The sequence below is a fragment of the Narcine bancroftii genome, chromosome 6, assembly GCF_036971445.1.
Source record: "Narcine bancroftii isolate sNarBan1 chromosome 6, sNarBan1.hap1, whole genome shotgun sequence".
Classification (NCBI taxonomy): Eukaryota; Metazoa; Chordata; class Chondrichthyes; order Torpediniformes; family Narcinidae; genus Narcine; species Narcine bancroftii.
This window is the reverse complement of record NC_091474.1, coordinates 8,471,223-8,493,855: the sequence shown is the minus strand read 5'-3', so window position 1 is coordinate 8,493,855 and position 22,633 is coordinate 8,471,223. Positions and strand designations below refer to the sequence as shown.

The following is a 22,633-nucleotide window of genomic DNA, read 5'->3' as shown; positions in this document are numbered from 1 at the left end:
TGACTCAGTAAAATTTCTTGTTTATTTTTATTAAGTGACAACATTGTTTAACGGGTTTAATGTATCTTATAGATTGAACTTCAAATAAATGGGAAAGGGGGTGAGGGAGGGAGGGAAGGGAGGGGGGAAAAAGGGGAGAAAATGACACTGTATATATTCAAGAGAAAAAATGTCTGTATGTATCTTGGTCAATATGGTTTATAGTGTGAAAAATAAAAAAATTTTAAAAATTTTAAAAAAGTATAGCTCCTATAGAAGGTTAACGTAAAGGTGGCTGGTGACCTTGCCCGCTCAGTCTTCTCAGGAAGTGCAATCACTGTTGTGCCTTCCTGACAAGTGAGGAGAGGTTGAGTGTCCATGATAGGCCACTAGTTGCGTGAATTCCAAGGAAGTTAGCGTTCTCCACTCTCTCAACTACAGAGTTGTTGATGTGTTGTTGAGGGTGGTCATTCCTGGTCCTCCTGAAGACCAAGATCATCTCCTTCATCTCCTTACTCTCACAGCATTTCACGAGATTTTCCACCTCTTCTCTGCAGTGCAAATCATCGTTGGTGCTGATGAGGCTGACGACTGTTGTGCCGTCTGCAACATTGATGATCTGTTGGAGCTGGGTCTAGTGATGTTGTCGTGGGTCGAAAGCTTGAACAAGAGTGGGTTGAACACACAGCGCTGAAGTTCACTTGTGCTCACTCTGACCGTGTTTAATGTTTGACTACTGACCAGGACAGACTGTGGTCTTTCCATAAGGAAGTCTAGGATCCAGTTACAGAGAGGGGGTATTGATTCCAAGCAAGGACAGCTGCTCCACCAGCCTCTGGGGAATGATCATATTAAACTTTGAGCTGAAGTCAATGAACAGCAGACTGCCATATGAGGCATCGCCCTCCAGGTGGGCCAGGTCAGAGTGAAGCATCAAGGCTATAGCATTGTATATGGAATGGTTTTTATATAGGCAAATTGAAATGGATCCAGTGTGTCTGGGAGGCGTGCTTTGATGCATTCCTTCACCAGATTTCATATTGGTAGAGGTTAGTGCCACAGGGCAGTGGTCATTGAGCCCTGCTACTGTCACCTGTCTTGAACCCTACGGGAATGATGGGCTGCTGCAGTGAGGTGTTGAAGATGTCCGTGAAGACCTCTGCTGTCCCTCTGTACCCGACTAGGTCTGTCGTCTGGTCCTGCTGCCTTGTGTGGTTCACCTTGGATAGGGTTCTCCTCATCTCAGCTACGGCCATGTCGAGGGCCCATTCATCAGAGGAGACGGAGCTTTCTTTGGCATCATCCTGTTTAGGCATCATCCTGTTCTTCTCATCGAACTGTGCATAGAAGACGTTTAGTTTGTCTGGAAGGTAGGCGTCATTGTCCTCAACTTGCAAGGTTGACTTGTGATCCATTATAGTCTTGATCTCTTGCCACACACATCTTGTTCCTCAGGTATTGCACAGCTATCTGTGAATCTTCTGTGCAAACCCCACATTGCTCTGGAGAGTTCAGCCCAGGCTGATCCTACACCTTATCCTGAAGGCAGAGCTCTGAGAGGTGCCCAGATCTACGCAGCCAACCAAGGTTTCTGGTTCGCCCTGGTTGTGCAGTTTTGATCTCGGTGACATCCTCAATGCACTTGCTGATGTAGCCTGTCACTGAGCTCATGTACTTCTCTATGTTTACACAGCCATTGTAGGTGGCAGCCTCCCCAAAACAGCTCCAGTCTGTGGTCTCAAAGCTGTCTTGCAGTACTGCTGCAGCCACCCCCAGCCATGCCTGCTCTCCCTGCAAACTGACCTAAGTTATTTTTATGCTTGGCCTTCACCTTGAGACCGGCTCCATCTGCAGAGAAAAATTTGAACTTACCTTTTTATGGAGCAGCCCTAAAACACAGAGTGGTTCCAACTCCATGGGGGATTATGGGTAACAAAGACGGCCATTGATCATTCTTCCAGCTCTTCTGCCTGGCGCTGCCACTCTGCCTCTTCACTCCCTTCTTGCATCCATTGAACTCCCCGTCTCTGCTTCTCAGTCTCCACTCCTCAGCATCTGTCCTCCTAGGCCGTGGAGTTCAGCACCTGGGCCCCTACGCCCCCTGGCCCCGGCGGCCTCCAATTCACCTGGTCTCCGCTAGGCCTCCAGCTCCTCACTGCCCTCCTGCTCCTCGGTCTCGACGGCCTTGATGAAGGAGCGAGGGGCGGAGGGGGAAAACGAGAAGAGGGCATTTCCGAGTGGTAGGAGGGAGCCCTAGCCCCAGCACCAATCACTGTGGGAGCCCTGGTGGTGGTTCCTGGGTCATGGGCTGATGGTATCATCAGCCCGCCCCTAGCCAGGTGTGCTTATGATACGTGGCTGAGTGTTCCGCTCTACCGCTGACACTAGGTTGAAGAGGGATTTGAGTCGATGCCTTGGAGCTGCTCACAGGGCATTTATGATGGTAAGTTCTGCAACATAAGGACGGAGAATCTCCATCTTTATGGCTAGATTTTTTCACTCTATAAAAGGCTGCCTAGTTTGCTTTGCCAGTGGTCGGTATGCCAGTGTTAACAGGACAGATATGTGATCTGATTAATAAAGGTGGGGGTGAGGGGCAGCCTGTACGGACCAGGGACATTGAAATACACCTTATCTAGGGTGTTTTCTCCTCTGATGGCAAAGTTCACATGCTGCTAAACCATGGTAAGACCATTTTCAGGTTGGCGTGATTGAAGTCACCAGCAACAATTATGACACCATCAACGTGGAACGTTTGGGCTTCACAGATGGCACTGTAAAGCTCCTTCATAGCTTCACCCTCATTAGCTGAAGGGGGAGTGTAGACTGCAGCAATCAGTCTGCAAAGAATTCCCTTGGCAGGTGAAGGATCTGCATTTCACCAGAAGGTACTCTATCTCTGCTGAACAGAAGGTCTTCATAACAGAGACATTGGAGCACCAGCTCTCGTTGATGTAAATCCACAGTCCCCCACCCCCCTCCTCAAGCCTTGCCAGAAGCAGCATTGTCTCTGTCTGCCCTGAAGGAGATAAGGCCATCCAGCTGGATTGCTGAGTCTGGAATGATGTCCTGGAGCGACGTTTCTGTAATCACCAGAGTGCAGCAGCCCTGCAGTTCTCTCTGGGTCAGATGCAGCCTCAGGTAATCCATTTTCTTCTCCAGCGATCTTACATTTGAGAGTAAGATTGTTGGGAGACAGTTCTGAAGGGATTAACTCTCAGTCTCACCCTGATACAGGCCCATTTTCCAAGCTTCTGCCTTCTCCAACAGCACTTCTGATGCGACTCCCCGATCTGCTCTGAGGTTTGTAATTGTCTGTAATCAGTAGCTTTAAACCACACAGTATCTTATCGATCCGATCTGCTAATTTGAAATCCCGGCAGTCTCTTCTACCTCTCAAGCTCTGGAATCTCTTCTCTAGTCTTTTTGATTTCCTGGATAACACTAAACATTCCTCTTATGTACAACTGATTTAAATTCTCACTATTTCACCATGTTTAGTTTGATAATAATTATGAGTTTATTTGTGACCATTTGGTATGTTAAAGACCAACAGCCTCTTGTTGAATTCACAATATTTCACCAAACATTGGTGGCCAACATCACCAAAAATAGACAACAGTTTTGTGCAAAACAGTTTACAGGCATTGGCTCACATGCTGTACATTCTACATTCTAAGGCTATTCATTGGATAAGCAACAATGGTTAATTTCTTCAAAGATTAGCTCATCGGACTTCACTGCCCAATGAGCTGAACACCTTTTCTGCTTGCTTTGAAAAGGAGAATTCAGTGGTATCAATGAGGATCCCAGCAGAAAGTTGGCGACCCTGTGATATCTGTCTATGAGGCCAACGTCAGAAGATCTTTCAAGAGGGTGGTCCCTCACAAGGTGTCAGGCCCTGACGGCGTACCAGGCGCGGAAATGAAAATCTGCGCCAACCAACTAGTTGGAGTGTTCGTGGACATTTTCAATCTCTCATTGCAGCAGTCGCAAGTTCTAACCTGCTTCAAAAGAGCATCAATCATCCCGGTACCCAAGAAGAGCAGGGTGAACTGCCTCAAAGACTATCGCCCAGGAGCACTCACATCTACTGTGATCAAATACTTTGAGAGATTGGTCATTAAGGCACCTAAGTAAAGACCTGGACCCATTGCAATTTGCCTACCATCACAATCATGTTATTTCACTGGCTCTTCACTCAGCCCTGGATCACCAAGACCACAGCAACACATACATTAGGTTGCTTTTCATCGACTACACCTCAGTTTTCAACATCATCATCCCTTCAGTACTGGTCAGCAAGCTTAAAATTCTGGGCCTCTGCCCCTCCCTCTGCAAATGGATTCTTGACTTCCTCATCGGAAGTCTCCTCCTCACTCACATTCAACATGAGCGCACCTCATGGATGCATGCTTAGTCCACTGCTCTATTTGATCTACACCTACGACTGTGTGGCTAGGCATAATTCAAATGCCATCTACATATTTGCTGATGACACCATGGTTGTTGGCAGAATAACAAAAGGTAAAACTGATCGTGGACTTCAGGAAGGCGAAACCAGGAGATCACAAACCAGTCCTCAACGAGGGGTCCACAGTGGAAAGGGTAAAGAACTTCAAATTCCAGAGTGTCAACGTCTCTGAAGAACTATTCTTGGGCCTTTGTGGCAATACATTCATGAAGAATGCTCTCCAGCGGCACTTCTTAGGAGTTAGGAGTTTGAAGAGATTTGGTATGTCATCAAATACTCCTGAAATTTTCTACAAGTGTTCTGTGGAGAACATTCAGACAGGTTGCATCACTCTCTGGTATGGAGATGCCAATGCACAGGAAAGGAAAAGGCTACAGAGAGTTGTGAACTCGGCCAGCGCTATTATGGGCATTAGTATTCACTCCACTAAGGACATCTACAAGAGACAGTGTCTCAAGAAAGCACTTCTATCATCAAGAACCCTCACCACCCACGCCATACCCTCTTCTCACTGCTACCATCAGGAAGCCTAAAGACAAATACCCAAAGGTACAAAAACAGCTTCTTTCCCCCCGCCATCAGATTTATGAATGGACAATGAACCATAGTCACTACATCATTTTCACTCTGGTTTTGCACTGTTACTTATTTTTAAAGTGTAAATTATGGAAAAATGTGGACCTGTAATACACAACAATACTGCCACAAAACAATGAATTTTGTGATATCGTTATGCCAATTTATTCTGATTTTGATTCCGATTCAGAGAATACAAAATTATATTTCTCTGGTAAGCCCTCTTTCAAAATTATTTCCCATATTTGTTTGTTAGAAATTGTTAAATTGTATTCTGAGTCAGATCCATCTTTTGATTTAATCAGTGCAATACTGATTATATTCAATAGAGTTTTCCATTCAATAAGCAGCCATACTCAATGGGGGCCACAGCACATTTAAGTAAAAGCCTTGTTTTCTTTTCACTTTACGTAACAGAAATATTTTTAATGTTTTGTTTTTAAGATGGTCTGTTGGGAAGAAGTACAGAAGAAACCAAAACTTGACTGCTTCACAGGGAAGGGGCCCCATAAACTTTGAGCAGAGTCCTGAGGGGCCAGAGCCAAATAAAGGTTGAGAATGGCTGGTTACCAGTAGCATGACTGTGGAGTATAAATAAAAGTCACTCTGGTTACAATCTTGTAGGTTGGTTTAATGTAGATCCACCATGAATACATGCCCCACTTAATCACAACAAAATCTCTTCTTTAATGTCAGGAGAGATTTAAACTTCACTATTACAGCACAACTCTTATTTTGTTCTTACATTATCAATGAAGAAGAGGTTTTAAATTGTGTGGGAAGATGAATGTGCCGCAAAGAGAATTTTAACTTTGAAAATTTCAGTGTCTCTGTGGCTGTACATCTTTTTCATATTTCAGTTCAGTTCAAGTTTATTGTCACACTGGTACAGGGAAAAGAGTCCTTCCACCAGCAATCTAGAAAGTCGTCTCTAACATGTGTAAACATAGCCATACAAAATAGAGGCACAAGGGTACAATTACAGAAGATCGCGTTACAATGGAAAGATTAGTTTGTACATAGCAAATATTGTGGGGTTCATTCAGGAGCCTGATGGCTGGGGTTAAGAGATGGTCGGTGCAAGATTTCCCACTCTTTAACCTTCTCCCCCAAGGTGTATGATGGGTCCTTCTGCACCTTAGCTAACTTCCCCAAGCAACAGGAGTTGTAGCTGAAGTCAATGGAAGGGAAGGAACTTTGTGTGATACTCTGAGCTGCATTCACACCTTCTGCCCTTTTTCTAACCTAGCATAGAGCAGCCCCCATACACTGTGATGCATCCAGCTATTATTATTTTGATGGGAACGGGGAGGTCAGTGAAGAGGAGCAAGAGGAAGGCTGTTGAGGGCCTCTATCTGCAGCAACAATTCGGGACATATTGCTAGTTCTATGCTTTTGTAAAGAGAAACCTAAAATGCGCTGCTGCCCCTCAGAGGGTAACACTGTTCCTGTCCGCATACAGTTAGAAACAAACATTTAAGCATGTGCTGATTAGTGGGAAATAACATGGGCACCACAGAAGTATCAGGCAATGATCATTTCCAACAAGCCTAATAAATCCCCTTGATATTCATTGGTAACACTTTTGCTGCATCTCCATCAGTATTCGTAGGATCACCAAAGTTTCTCAGGCAACCAGTAAATATTGGCTTTAACATTATCAATGTGTGAATAAAAAAAATTAAAATTTTCTCTTTCACAATTTAACTCATCTCATCTTCTGTCAATTGCTTACCATTCCCAGCAGAACAGTACAAGATCAACCATTACGGAATCAAGTTAAATGAACTTTTCAAACCATGCATATGATCAAGATGAAAAACGTCGTGACCACAAAGTATCCCTTGGAGCCACTCATTCACGTGTCTTTGCGAGTTGTGCCCTGTTAGATACTCATGATATTGTTCTCTATGGACGCACTCAAAGAGCAAAAGTGCTGTTTGGATTCTGAGTCAGGCTTAATGTACAATATAATCAAGACGTAGAAGCAACAAGGTAAGAAGATTTGAGGCTAACGGTGCATCACAATTCCAGTGCATCTAATTTCTCCTCGACATTTATTTTTCCATTTTTAGATCTTTGTGATGCCATTTGTGTTTTATCCAACGTTTAGCAGCATCCGAATTAATAAAGCACATTGTACAATTGCAAAAGTCTACAAACGCCACGATTGAAGTTAAAGCACGATGATGGAGAAACTCAGTCGGTCAAACAGTGGACTTTATATAGTAAAGATAAAGATAAAAAACCAATGCTTTGGGCTTTTGCCCTTCATCAAGGTACAAGCATCCAACCTCAGTTAAAAACTTCTCCGGTTTCTGCTAACCTACTCCCCATTCTCCCTTTCTTTCCCATCCCTCGGTCTTCTTTTCACCCCCTTCCCTCTCCATTCAAAACCATCCTCCCCCCCACTCTGTGTTTGCTGGTGTGGCCTCATCCACCTATTACCTCCTGCCCGTGAGACTGTGCTCCTCCCCTTGCCTATCCACCCCCCCCCCCCCCCGCCAACCACCATTTGTTCGGAAGACTGCCCAAATTTTGCTCATTTCTTGATGAAGGGCTCAAGCCCAAAACATTGCTTATATATATTTATCTTTGCAATATAAAGTAAACTTGTTTGACCTGCTGAGTTTCTCCAGCATTGGTGTTTTTTTATGTTGTACATTTATGCCTTACTCAGAATCAAGTGAGAGCTGACCATAATACTTTCAAGAAATCAATGCAAGGGCTCAGGTAGCAGACTGCTGTAGGACTTTTAGCATTACAGCACAGAACAGGCCCTTTGACCTGTGATATTGTGCTGACTTACATAAACCTACTCCATGACAATCTGACACTTCCTCACAGTCCATAACCTTCCATTTTTCTAATATTCCTGTGCCTACCTAAATCCCTATTCTATCAGCATAGAACATCGAACAGCACAGTCGGAAGCTAACCGTTTTCTCAACTGGCAATTGCACATTATCTAACAAAGTGGCTGGGAAATTAAACAAACAATCAAGAATGGTATGAAGGAATTCAGAAGTTGGGAAACAACTTCAGGAGGATTTTAAAAACAGCAAAATCCTCGATATTCAGAATTCAAGCAACCAGCAAAAAAATTGCAGAAAATATATAGGTAAAAAATACGAAAGTTTACATTTGGCACCTCCTAGCAATTAGTTCACCGATCATGCAATCTCAAATAACTGGAAAATTCACTTATCCAGCATCTAATAATCCACATAGGTTTTACCATATTTATTTTATTCTAAGTATCGATTTGCAATTAATGACTAATATTTTCTGTAAAATACTAGCCTTGGTATAGCAGAGCAAACTAAAGAAGAAAAAGCCACTAGTTTCCCCATTTATATTGCTGGAATCTGCTTATTGAAACTAGACACTTTAACCACATTTCTTTCATCCCTTGGGCAAAATAAGAACAGGTGCCTCGTTCTACCTTTGGGATAAATGCAATGCATGGCTAAACTTTCCTCAGTAAAAATTTGAGAATAGACCTTCACCAAATCAGTCCATATGTGTGTGCATTTAAAAAAAATAATTAGGAAAGACAAAGCATGGACAGGTTGGACAGGAAGCTAATAAGAAGAAAGGATTTTCCATGTGCTTGCATCTGGAAAGTCATCTGACGGCCTAGGCAGGAGGCAGGTCGAAAGTCATTTCCCCATGTCAATCAAGGTCAGACCTACCCACAGGTAAAGACACCTTCCAACTAGTCCATCTCCTCATCCAAAGCCTCATGGGCCTACCTGGTCTGGTCCCCTATCCAACTGCAGGATAAAAACCCAGCACATGGGTTAGTCCACCCTCTTTAACCCTGAGCTCCATTCCAGGTTGTGAAGCAGTGGGCAACACATGAGGACAAGTTGCAAGGTGTGTGCCAGTAAAGGGTGGGAGCTATTTGTTGCATACACCTGGGAGAGACTTTGCGCCTCACCCATGGCAAATTGTAGCTAGACTTATATTGGAGTGTCGTGCCTGCTGGTTGGGAGAAGGGTGGCTGGTACTGTTTGTTTTAACCCTCTCTGTACTATCAGGAGTTGGGTACATCAGTGGGTGGGTGGATGCCTGTGTTCTGTTGTGCATTCCCCCTGTTTATAAATAAAGCTTATGGTTCAGTACTAATATGTGTACAGCATGGACTCTTTGAATCATTCAAACATGTTCCCTCATCACACCTTTACTTTCTCCAGACAGAGCCTTATTTAACCTTATTTTGTTAACTCTTTCATTAGAAATTGAGTACTAGTTACCAGGTAAATGGATATTCTCTTAAAACATCTTCCGATCCTATATGCCAGATGCTGAGAATCGTTCTTTGCACTTAATTAACTGTCCTTTAAGAACATGCTATACTACATAATATCTCTCCCCTTCCATCCATTTGTCCATTTGAATACTTCTGTCAAGATTGTGCCATGTTGCACTTTAAATCTGCATGACTGAACATCCTTATTTCATACGGGAGCCCCACATCCAGGAGATTCTTTCAGTTAAGTGTGGCCCATAAGCAAATATAGATTCCAGAATCTCATCTCCACAATCTTCAAAGCCTGTTACAATGTCGAACAATGCTCTTAAAACTCAACAATATCATCAGTACATCAAGTTTTGTTAATATTTCACACATGTATATCAGTAATAATTAACATTCTACCACCTACTATTATCCAGTGCAGTAAACCTATCTGTATTTCACCTAAAACTGCACAGATCACGTATTAGAAATTTGTATTCTGAAGCACAGTTAAAAATGTAATTCATTAAGTCCAGCTAACACGTGCAAATTGAATAAATCTACATTTAATATTGTGCCCATATATTAGAATCAGGCCACTGATCTGGCACCATCTTAAAGGGTAATGAAATTCAATCACAGTAATGTTATGTCTCCTGGTATGTTTTAACTGAATTTATCAATGCAGAAATAAGGTATATTAAGTGAAGTGCTAAACATAGATCTTGTTATGTGCCCCCATTTTCAAGATAAATGTAAAGGTCAAGAAGCAAAGCTGTCACCATAATAGGATAGGAACTGTCGAAAGACAAAGAAAGCTCACTGAGGTAGATTCAGAGCATTAACGCTGGAGGGAAAGTTAAGTGATGAGCAAAGACGAAACTTGGAATTATTCAATGATTTTGCTCACAAACCATTACATGCCTGTGGAAGTACAACATAGTGAAGATTAATGCATGATCCCTGAGCTGTTTGTTGACAGCTCAATAAAGTGATATTTGAACCTCACAAGAAAGTGGAAAGCATTAGGCTGTAATACAGGAAAAATACAAAACTTTACTGCAATTGACCAATTTTAATTCTGCAATTGAACAGTCGAGATTTTCTCAGATTGCTGAGGAATAGAGCTTTCTGGCTGAAAAACCTATTTATATATTTAAGCTCATTACCATATCATACTAAGAGTGGTAGATATTTAAAAAATCTGATGATGAGCTAAAGTCAGAAAGACAAATAATGAATTGTAAAATATTTCAATTACGTTTGCTTTAATTCGCTATTTTATATCATCAGCGGAGTTATTTAACTTGCTTGTTTTTTTTGCTTGTGGCTTTTTAGACAAGCGAATGATTGCATTTTATACATTAGTTACTCATTGGTTTATTTCTATTGCATTTAGATTCTTTTATTAACAAGTGAATTTTATTCTTTCTTTGGGCTTTAGAAAATAGTGCCAGCTATATGTGCAGCACTGTGCTGAACGACTGCTTCAAGATGCCACCTTCTTGATGAGATATTAAATGATACTCCATTTACCATTTTTAGATGTAAAACATTCTGTCACACTATCTCAGAAAGTTATCTCGTCCACGCAGAGTGGGCATTTCTGGGAGTGCAGACTTCATGGGAAAGATCAACAGAAGGGAAAATTAGCTACTAAGGAAGAGAAGTCGAAGGGTGTTCATCAAGGTTGGCAGAGGAGCACACTTTTGACCATTTTCAAACGTCATTCTGAATCACAGGCCTATCAGAATTTATTGGTATGAACATCTCATGAAATTTGTTGTTCTGCAGCAGTATCACAGATTTTTATGAACCACATTTCAAAATAAATAAAATAGTGCAAGAAAAAGATAATGTGAGGTAGTGTCTGTGGTTCATTGTTCATTCAGAAATCTAATGGCAGCGGGGAACAAGCTGTCCTTGTTCCACTGAGTGCTCATTTACAGGCTCTGTATCTTTTTCCTGATGGTAGCAGAGTGAAGAAGGCATGGCCTGGGTGGTTGGGGGGGGGGTCTCTGAGCCTAGAAGCTGCTTTATTAAGACACCGGCTCTTGAAGATGCCCTCCATGAAGTGAAGTCTGGTGCCTGTGATGTCACAAGAAGAGTCAACAAACCTCTTGAGTTTTTCTTATCCTGAACATTGGCACCTCCATACCAGACGGTGATGCAACCAGAAAGAATACTCTCCATGGTGCACCTGAAGTTTTTGAGAGTCTTTGGTGACATATTACATCTCCTCAAACTTCTCACAAAGTATGCTGAGCTTTCTTCGTGATCGCATTGACATGGAGGCTCCAGGACAGATCCTCAGAGATGTTGACATCCAGTAATCTGAAGTACTTGACCCTCTTCACTATTGACCCATCAATGAGGACTAATTAGAGTTCTCCTGAAGTCCGCAATCATCTCCTTGGTTTTGGTAACATTGGGTGCAATGTTGCACCCAATTGGGTGACACCACTCAACTAGCTGACCTATCTTCCTCCTGTATGTTTCCTCTTTGCTGTCCGTGATTCTGTTGACAATAACACAAATTTGCAGATAACATTTGAACTGTGCCTAGGCACACAATTCACCTCAACTCTTGGCTTTTATATTTCCTCCAGATTCTCTCAGCATGGACTTGGCAAAATATGACATTTCAAGGGGAGGGAGAGATGTATCTCCAAAGTACAAACACAATGATATTCCATGGAGATTGGAATGCCTTCGTCAAGGTGCAACATCCAGGATGAGCACCCAATTGGGCGTACTTGGGATATGAATCTGTGCTAAATATTATATAGGAAATCTAAACCAGGCTGTAGGCTTAACTTTCTGAGTGAACCACTAATCCCTGCTGTTTTAGTTTTGATGTGGTGCGCTGAAGCATTGGTGAATTTTATACCAACCTGCTGTATGAAATATTATTAATTGTTATGGTTTTCTCAGGGATGCTGAAGCTCTTTCAGTAAATTGCCTCCATGAAGCTTTTCCAAGTTTTGAATGACTAATAATTTACAAATAACGTACAGCTTTATTAGGGGATAGGTAACAAAATGTTGTTCATCTGTACAAACTGTAAGAGGGAGAGGAACAGAAACTAATCTGGGTGCAGACTGATGAATATTCAAGTTAAATATTCAAACTGTCAAAAGATCAGGTACGCCATTCTCATTGTAAAATATTCTACTTCTAGTTAGCACCCTGATGGCACTTGGCATCAACCGCCATTGGCAGGAGCAAGGAAGTTTCTCAGATCTAAGTGGAATTAAATGTTCAACAGAATTTTCATAACATTTCTCACTTTATCCCTACCCATTATTAAATAAACCAGGGCCCCCGGTTTCCTCCCACCATTCAAACGCACCGGGGGAGTAGGTTAATGGGGGTTAAATTGAGTGGCATGGACTTGTGGGCCAAAATACCCTGTTACTGTGCTGTATGCCTATATTATTAAAAATAACATAATTCCTCTAAAGCACTAACCTGATAAGTAATGGAAGTGGCTGTTCAATGTATAATGATATGATGTATGAAATGCAATGGAATGTATATTAGTGCAATACTCACAAGCAAATTTAATCTGTGAGCTTTCATATCAACATCCATTTTTCCAATTTTATATTCAATATAGATAGTGGATTTAATATTCATAATTATGATGTAAAATCAGGTTAAAGTCACAGATTAACCAATAATTATAATGAGAACAGATGTTTATATCCATTTGTGAAGTAGCTTTAATATGTTCAGTTTATAGATTATCCTGTGCATCTTTAATCATCAGATGTTTAGCAGTACCAATCTACTGAAAAATTTGGGATTAAGGAGAGCTTGCAGAAAGGGTATGATCTATATTAAATCTCACTAAAATGAAAATTGCGAAGATTTATTTTGGATTATTAGAAAGGGAATTTAATCATGACCTCTTGCATTCTGCCTTCACTCTTCAATTTGATGATTTAAATGTCATGTATGGGATTATAAATGGCTTCCTATTAAGCATTATGCCTTTCTCATGAGCTTTGACAATCTCTCTCAAAGAAAACACTGCCAAAAACTGTCCAAAGTCTGAAAAAAATAATGCATTCACAGTTCTCCTTTACCCTGACACACACTGTTCCTGTGGCCTCAGCACACTCTAGTGAAATGCTACTGCCACACCTCCTGCTTCTTTCCGAAGTTTCTAACCAGGATTCTAATGTTCAAGCCACCGAGGGTTCAGTTGAAGAATGGTGCATTCAGTTGCAACCCAAGCAAAACAGCTCATCTGATATAAGGTTGTGATGTAAAAGATGTGTGCTGTCATCCAAGAATCAACTGAGGGAACTGCTGCCATAGTATCACAGTGTAGAGCTCGTCGAAAGAATCAAAGACTTGTTGATCCAAACCAAGGCTTTTATTAGCAAAAGACAGGAGCTCTTCACAGGTGGCCGACCAGTCCGGAATGATCCGACCTGGCTAGGGACACAACCCTTTAAGGCCCAGACAGTGGGCGTGGCTTAGCTCTCAGCCAATCGCTGTAAGCACAGTCTAGCTACTGTAACTATATACACTATAAACATTGGTGATAGATGTGTACTATCACACACAGTAACTGCCATGGAGCAGTTATTCACTCAGATCTGGTGATTTGTGGGAGGGCAGGTTTGCATGAGCTGAATGACACGGGAGGCCATTTTCTGATATCAGTAGAGATGCTAATGTTGATGGCGGCTACCCAGAGGTACCCTCCTGTCCTAAAGTTATGCATAGATTTGACCAGTAGTAAGTGCAGTGCAGGAGTTAGTGACTGGCTGTTTAACAAGTCAACAAAGCTCCATTAGGTTTGTACATTTAATGCAAAAGTAGAGAAGATGCGCGGTGGAATGAAAATGGAGACAATATGAAAGTAAAGCCAAGTGTGTGGATTGAGAAAGGTGAGCTGATGGTTGTTCAAGTGCAAGGATGTAAAAGACAAAGGAAGAGATGTATGCAATTGGTGGGAGAAGGAATATTCATGTGGTCTGAATAATCAAGATCAATGATCAGAAAAAAAAATCATCTGATATATCATAAGTCAAACACAAAAGTCTGCAAATGCAGTGACTGAAGTAAAAACACAATGCTGGAGAATTTGAGCTGGTCAAACAGCGTACTTTATATGTTTCAATGTTTCAGGATTAAGCCCTTCATCAAGATAGGAGCAAAATGTAGGTGGGCCCCTGAATGGTGCTGGAAGGGCAGGGTGAGGAACACAGGCCCATTGGAAAGAGGCAAAAATATGTTCCAAGTATGTTAAAGCAAAATTGAAACCATTGAATACAACCTTGCTTCAGAAAGATGCATTCATACTGCATCCACTCTTGCAGGGGACGTATCCCAAAATTATGTGTGGCCTAACTGAAAAGGCAGCTGAAGACAAATGGAAAAGAGCTAGGATAGATAAAATAGCCCAGGGCATTTAGCCAAACTCTCAAATATGAGAGCATCCCATCTTAAATGAGGAGCCCAAAACTGTTCACAATACTCCAAGTAGCATGGCCATGCAAAGGTGGACATTGTCATAGGTTACCATATACCAAACAGTATTGCAAAAGCACAGTGTGTGTGTGTGTTTGTGTGTGTGTATATATATATATATATATATATATATGCCTGTGTGTGTGTATATATATATGTGCCTGTGCGTGTATGTGCCTGTGCGTGTATATATATGTGCCTGTGTGTGTATATATATGTGCCTGTGTGTGTGTGTGTGTGTATATATGTGCCTCTGTGTGTGTGTGTGTATATATATGTGCCTGTGTGTGTGTGTGTATATGTGCCTGTGTGTGTGTGGAGATATATGTGCCTGTGTGTGTATCTATGCATATGTCTCTCTCTCTCTCTCTCTCTCTCTCGAGAGAGAGAGAGAGAGAGAGAGAGAGAGTAACCTATGACTATTTCCTATGACTATTTCCTCCTTTGGAATGGTCACCCTAACTCCAAGTGAGGTCTCCCCTGTGCACGGTGCTTTAGCAATGGTTAAGCGATTTTAATCACGGTTTTCAATAATTACATTCTGGACTCAGATCAATCAGAAATCTTGTTAAACTCACTGTTACACAAAACCACAAAGAATTTGCACATCAAAATTGAATTAACCAGTAAACAAAAATTTTTTACCATCCTACCTGATAATATTGATAAATTGCCTCACCAAAGTATGTCAAAGTTGAAATATGAATAAAATATATCTGTTTTAAAATAATATATTTCAGCTAAAAATCTATGTAAGAGATTGCAAAAAGTTAGTTGATAATTAACATAACATATAACATATAATTCCAGGAATTGTTTTAATTTGGGGAGTTTCTACAACAACCCCCATTTTTATCATCTGGTCTTTGAATTGTAAACCACTGGATTTTCCCTCTTCGCATTGAACCTACTTCTCATTGTCCTTGTGAGAAAAAGGATCCTAATTCTGCTGGATTAATCTTCTTTTGTAATTAGAAAAGGAAGTTCTATCAACTATTTTCAATCAGATAATGTGCATACATAAGGTAAATCCCCTAGTACAGCAATTTGGGGACTCTGTGGAATATATGTTTTGTTGATTTCAAAGTGATGCTTATTATTTTCTTTAAAATAAATGAAACACCAAAGAACATTCCCAAAGCAAATGAACTCATTTCCTTTTAAATTTTAGAGATTCACAAGATGAACTAATAACCATGTCGACCATTCTTCAGGGGCCGGACTGCATTCTGTTAATTATTTTAGAATCTGTCAGCTGAAATGTTCTGAGGTGCTTTATCTACTACTTTTCTAGACAATGCTCCATCCCCAATTCATATTTCTTTCCTAATGTATAAAGGATCTGCTTAAATGCTGCAAATAATACTGGACCATGAATTATTTTTTTCTTCTTGAACACTTTTTGATGTATTTCATGGATTTTGGGCGGCTGATCATGACAATTACCATAACATTTTCCTAACGTGCACCATTTTTTTGGATATAAACAATCCTTTTCTGATTTCCTGTCATATTTTTGTCATGCTTCAAGCATTTAAAACCATTAAGTGCAACATATAATTGAAAATTCATTTTCTGTATTCACACTTGGACGTCTTCCCCGCTGATCCTGGTGCAGTCAGTGTCGAACATGGTGAAATGTTTCACCTGGACATTGCAACCATGGAAAAGTGGTATCAGGGCAACTGGAATCCATCAATGCTGGCCAACTATTGTTGTAAGAATCATCAGATGCTGAGTAGAAATGAAAATCAGTGGCAAAATATTTTTAGGTGAGTTGAACTAACGCAGTGTGTCAGCACCATTATGCAATTAAACATGTTAAATTCAATAAAAGTTAATTCAATGTTTTTCCAACTTCTTACACAATTCAAGAAATTTGAAATTATCTTTGTGTTCAGCTTGAAGTTGTCCCCAAATTTTTTAGGAAGCAAACCTTTTGAAAAATTTGTTGTCCAGTGTAATTTATGCCATATTAAAACTGTTGCATTAAGTACTAAACTGGAAGGTTGGTCAGAAGGTTCAGATGCAAGGTATTCATAGTGTGATGGTGGATGGTTGCTTCTCAGACTGGAGGTCTGTGACTAGTGGTGTGCCTCAGGGATCGGTGCTAGGTTCAATGTAACTACGGAGATCATATTGTCATATTGTTGTTTGTCATCGATATCAGTAATCTGGATGTTAATGTGGTAAATTGGATCAGCAAGTTTGCAGATGATTGGAGGCATTGTGGACAATGAAGAAGATTTTCAAAATTTGCAGAGAGATCTGGATCTGCTGGAAAAATGGTAGAAGGAATTTAATGCAGACAAGTATCAGGTGTTGCATTTTAAAGGACAAACCAAGAAAGGAGATACACAGTAAATGGTAGGGCACTGAGGAGAGCGGTAAGGATCTGGGAATCCAAATACATAATTCTATGAAAATGGTGTCACAGGTGGATAGGGTTGTAAAGAGAGCTTTTGGCATAATGGCCTTCAGAAATCAAAGTATTCAGTATAGGAGTTGGGATGTTATGATAAAGTCGTATAAGCCATTGGTGATGCCAAATTTGGAGTATTGTGAGCAGTTTTGGTCACCTAACTACAGGAAAGATATCAATTAGATAGAAAGAGTGCAGAGAAGATTTACTAGGATGTTGCCTGGACTTCAGGAACTGAGTTACATGGAAAAGTTAAACAGGATAGGACTTCATTCCCTGGAGCGTAGAAGAATGAGGGGAGTTTGATCGAGGTATTTAAAATTATGAGGGGGATAGACAGAGTAAATATAGATAGGCTTTTTCCATTGAAGGTAAAGTACAAACGAGAGGACATGGATTAAGGGTGAATGAGGGAGCATGAGGGGGAAACTTCTTCACACAGGGAGTGGTGGGAATGTGGAAATGAGCTGCCAGCTGAGGTGGTGAATGTGGGCTCAATTCGAACATTTTAGAAAAATTTGGACAGGTATATAATGGGAGAGGAATGGAGGGCTATGGACTGGGTGCAGGTCCGTGGGACTAGGCAAAAAAAAATGGTTCAGCTCAAACTAGATGGGCCGAGGGGCCTGTCTGTTCTGTAATGTTCTATGGTTCTTTGCGGCAGCTATGATCAACAGCTATTTGATTGCCCAAGATCTAATCAATTCTGCAATTTCCCAATCAGTCTTCAAAGTCACAGAATTACAATAACAACTCCAATGAAAGAGGCAGTTACAATACCAGATCTGGCAGGGACTTCATCTACAGGTTGATCCAATGATTGGGTTGGTCTGGACCAAACCTATACCAGTGACTTAAAGAACCCAAACAGTCATTAAGTGAGGAATCTGTCATCTAGCTAAATATCCCAACCTTTACATTGTGTTCACATGGAGCTATTTCTTTTAGGCTCCATTCTATGTGTTGAGGCTTTGAACAGATGATAAAACATTTACTGTTTCACTTCCCACAAGCTAACCCTACTTACTATTTCCAGCATTTCCTGTATTTATTTAGAATTTGGACATCTACAGAATGTTAGTGCTGACCAAGTATTGAACAGTTTTTCTCATAATATAATCTAGTGCTTCAGAAATACATGTCCTGATTGTCCAGTTTGTATTCTTGAGTATTAATTAATTTAAATTGCAATATTAATTGTGAAAAGTAAAGTAATCTTACCCTCCTTTTCGTTATTGACTAGATAATGTCTATGGTTTAGTAATAATGAATTAATTGTAGCATTAAATGAATAATTATAAATTATCTACAGCAAACTTATCTTTAATTTTCTATAATTAGTAACATTTATCTGTCAAATTGAACAGATTTTAGCCAATTGGTTGAAAAGATCTTGTTTTAGATCTGTATTTTAACACTGAAGATTCTCTAAACTATTATTCCTTATGATAAGAAATTAGACCAAGCTCTGAATACTCTTTTGCTATAGTATATGCAAGCATTAAGGAGCCCATCGCACTATTCAAATAAGTGCATTTGAATTCTAGCTAATTTTCTATCCTTAACCAATATAACCACACTCAGATCAAGATGTCATTCATCACTTTGGGGTTTATGGCATATCAGCATGTACAAAATAGCTGTTGGATTAATCTCCATAACAACAGGATCATTTTAATCACTCCAATGTAAATGAATGATGTTAAGACGTTTCCAAAAATTAGGCAAATGGAACTTATTCACTCGTTCTTTAACAGATAACATTATTTTTTATTCTTAAAGGGGAATCAAAATTAATAGGAATTGGTATTGAAAACATTCCCTAATAAACAGCTAAAAATTTTTTTAACGCAAATGAATATATTCTCTTGTATCCATTAATGTCGCATTCAATTTCCCATCTACATTCCTATTTCTCGTGTTCTCGGTTAGTATTGACCTGGAGGAAACTATTTGGGTCCCAGGAGCAATTCCATTCCTTTCAATAGAACTTCAGTTGCCTTGTGGAGCATGTTAATGCCCACAAAGAATGCATTCTACCTCACTATTTGCTTACTTAGCCTTCTATAAAGCGATTATTCCTGGACTTTGGCATAGTTTTCCCGATGCATAAATGGAACAAATGGACAGTGGCTTTCAAAAGTGTTAATCCTAGGTTAAGTGTAACTACAGAGAACATATTGTCTATTGAAGTGCAATTTCATTGTTAAAATCATCAGCTAAATGTCAAAACTAATTAAGTAAAAGCAGTGTTAATTTCCACTGAGTCATTTCCATTATTTGCACTGAAAGATATAGAAGGTTGCAGTTGTAATTAAATGGCCTTGTTCAGTTGGCTAATCGGGTCAGGGTCCATTTGGTATAGAATTATAATTAATGTTTAGTGGCTATCACACGATCACAAGAAAAAAGGAACAGAAGTAGGCCATTTGACCCATTGAGTCTGTGCCGCAAATCCACCCTGAGCTAAATCGTTATCACATCTAGTTCCAAATTCCAGACTTTTCCCTAGATCACTTGATACCTTGACTAATTACATACCTATCAATCTCCCTCTTAAACTCCCCTAATAGTCAAGCTTCCACAGCTGTATGTGGCAACGAATTCCACAAATCCACAACCCTCTGGATTAAGAAATTTCTCCTCATCTCTGTTTTAAATGGGTACCTTCTAATTCTAAGACTATCCCCTCTTGTCCTGCATTCACCCACCAAGGGAAACATCTTATTCACAGCTACTCTGTCTAATCCTTTCAGCATTTGAAATGTTTCCATGAGAAACATGGTCAAATAGTCAAATGAATAGAATCCAAGAGCCGCTAAGCGTCCATTATATGTTAACCCTTGCATTCCTGAAATCATCCTGGTAAATCTTCTCTGTACTCTCTCCAACATTATTGCATCCTCTCTGAGAGGCCCAAAACTGCACACAATACTCCAAATGAGGTCTCACCAGTACCCCACAAAGCCTCATCAACACCTCTATACTCTTAAATACTATTCACCTTGAAACGAATACTAACTTAGCATTCATTTTCTTTTCTGCCATTCCAACCTGGTGGTTAACCATTAAGTTATCCTGCACGAGGACCCCCAAGTCCCTTTGTACTTCTAAATTTTGAATTTTCTCCCCATCCAAATAATAAACTACCTGTTTATTTCCTCTTCAAAAATGTACAACCGTACATTTCTCATCATTGTATCTTACATGTCATTTCTCTCTCCTAAGCTGTCCAAGCCTCTCTTCAACCTTTTAGTTTCTTCAGCACTTCCCACTCTACCACCTATCTTGGTGTCATCTGCAAAATGGGCCACAAAACCATTCACTCCATAATCTAAATCATCGATGTACATTGTTAAAAGGAGTGGCCCCATGCAATTGGCTTTGCTTTGGTTTCTGCCTATCAGCCAATGCTCCACCAATCTAATATCTTTCCTGTAATTCCATGGGGTCTCATCTCATTAAGCAGCATCAGATGTGGCACCTTATCGAAAGCCTTTTGAAAATCCAAATACACCACATCCACAGCCTCTCCCTTGTCCCTAGAGAGTTCCTAAAAAAAAAATCCATTAGGTTGTCCAGGCAGGATTTTCCCTTCATGCCATGCACCTCAAGGTATTTCATAACCTCATTTTTGAGGATCAACTCCAATAATGTTCCAACTACTGACATCAGGCTAATAGGCCTATCACTTCCTTTTACCAACCTGCCTCCTTTCTTAAGCAGCAGAACTATATTTTCCCCCTTCCAATCCTCCAAAACTCTGCCAGAGTGTGGAAAATCAATTCCAATGCCTCAATAATCTCCAAAGCCGCCTCATCCACAACCCATGGGTACACCTCATCCACAACCCATGGGTACACCTCATCCACAACCCATGGGTACACCTCATCCACAACCCATGGGTACACCTCATCCACAACCCATGGGTACACCTCATCCACAACCCATGGGTACACCTCATCCACAAAACATGGGTACACCTCATCCACAACCCATGGGTACACCTCATCCACAACCCATGGGTACTCCTCATCCACAACCCATGGGTACACCTCATCCACAACCCATGGGTACACCTCATCCACAACCCATGGGTACACCTCATCCACAACCCATGGGTACACCTCATCCACAACCCATGGGTACACCTCATCCACAACCCATGGGTACACCTCATCCACAACCCATGGGTACACCTCATCCACAACCCATGGGTACACCTCATCCACAACCCATGGGTACACCTCATCCACAACCCATGGGTACACCTCATCCACAACCCATGGGTACACCTCATCCACAACCCATGGGTACACCTCATCCACAACCCATGGGTACACCTCATCCACAACCCATGGGTACACCTCATCCACAACCCATGGGTACACCTCATCCACAACCCATGGGTACACCTCATCCACAACCCATGGGTACACCTCATCCACAACCCATGGGTACACCTCATCCACAACCCATGGGTACACCTCATCCACAACCCATGGGTACACCTCATCCACAACCCATGGTTACACCTCATAAGTCTGGGAGACTTATCTAGCTTCAGTCCATTCAGCTCACTATCTCTCTAGTGATCCTGACTGCACTTAATTCTATTCCCTCTGACTATCAAGTATATATTTTTTTCTTCCTCAGTGAAGAGGGACACAAAATATTCATTTAGTTCCTCTGCCAGCTCAGTTATTTTAAACTGAAGTTGTCAATTTTTTTTCCCATGGGACATTGTTTTCAACATTCCAATCTAACGATAACTCTATGAATTATTAGATTCATTTAAAACTATATTCGGTCCCATTAATAATTTAAGTCATGTAGAGTTTAATCAACTAAATAACCAGTGGTTCTCAACCTTTTTTTATCCCACCCACATAACACCTTAAGTAATCCCTTGCTACCCACAGAGCACCTATGGCATCGGTGCAGGCCTGCCATGAGCAAGATATGGCTGGAGTATTAGCAGTGTGGTCTTGAGGTGAGGAATTGCAGAGGGAGCCTATCAGAGACCATTTTCCCACTGCCCACTTGGAGTATTATTGAACAGATTTATTCAGTGCAATTGTTTTTTGTTTCATTTTTTTTCTGCTAATCCCCCCCCCCACATTTTTCAACTTACCTTTTGTTGAAGATGGCATATTCAACCTATTTCCAGGGCCTCAGGGCCTTCTAAAGTAGAAGACACTGTGCTAAATACAGTTCATGTCATTTACAGTTTGTTTATGGTGACCTCTCCACTGGCCACCGAGACAGAGGTGCACCAAAGAAGAGGTACAAGGACTGCTCAAAGAAATCTCTTGGTGCCTGCCCCATTGACCAACACCAGTGGGCTGATATCGCCTCAAACTGTGCATCTTGGCACCTCACAGTTCGGCAGGCAGCAACCTCCTTTGAAGAAGACCGCAGAGCCCATCTCACTGACAAAAGACAAAGGAGG

At 40.9% G+C, this 22,633-nt stretch overlaps 1 long non-coding RNA gene across 3 annotated transcripts in view; it reads left to right on the top strand.

Moving 5' to 3' along the window:
• The window catches only part of LOC138737416 (uncharacterized), a 65,618-nt gene extending 60,017 nt beyond the window's left edge, over window positions 1-5,601 (top strand). For 2 of the 3 annotated variants that reach the window (XR_011340893.1, XR_011340895.1), the window contains exon 3: window positions 5,474-5,601. This is a non-coding gene — a long non-coding RNA (uncharacterized lncRNA). Of the gene's footprint in view, window positions 1-2,790; window positions 3,121-3,216; window positions 3,283-5,473 lie in introns of those variants that run through there. The other variant, XR_011340894.1, reaches the window with a different exon arrangement.
• Window positions 5,602-22,633: the final 17,032 nt, after the last annotated feature.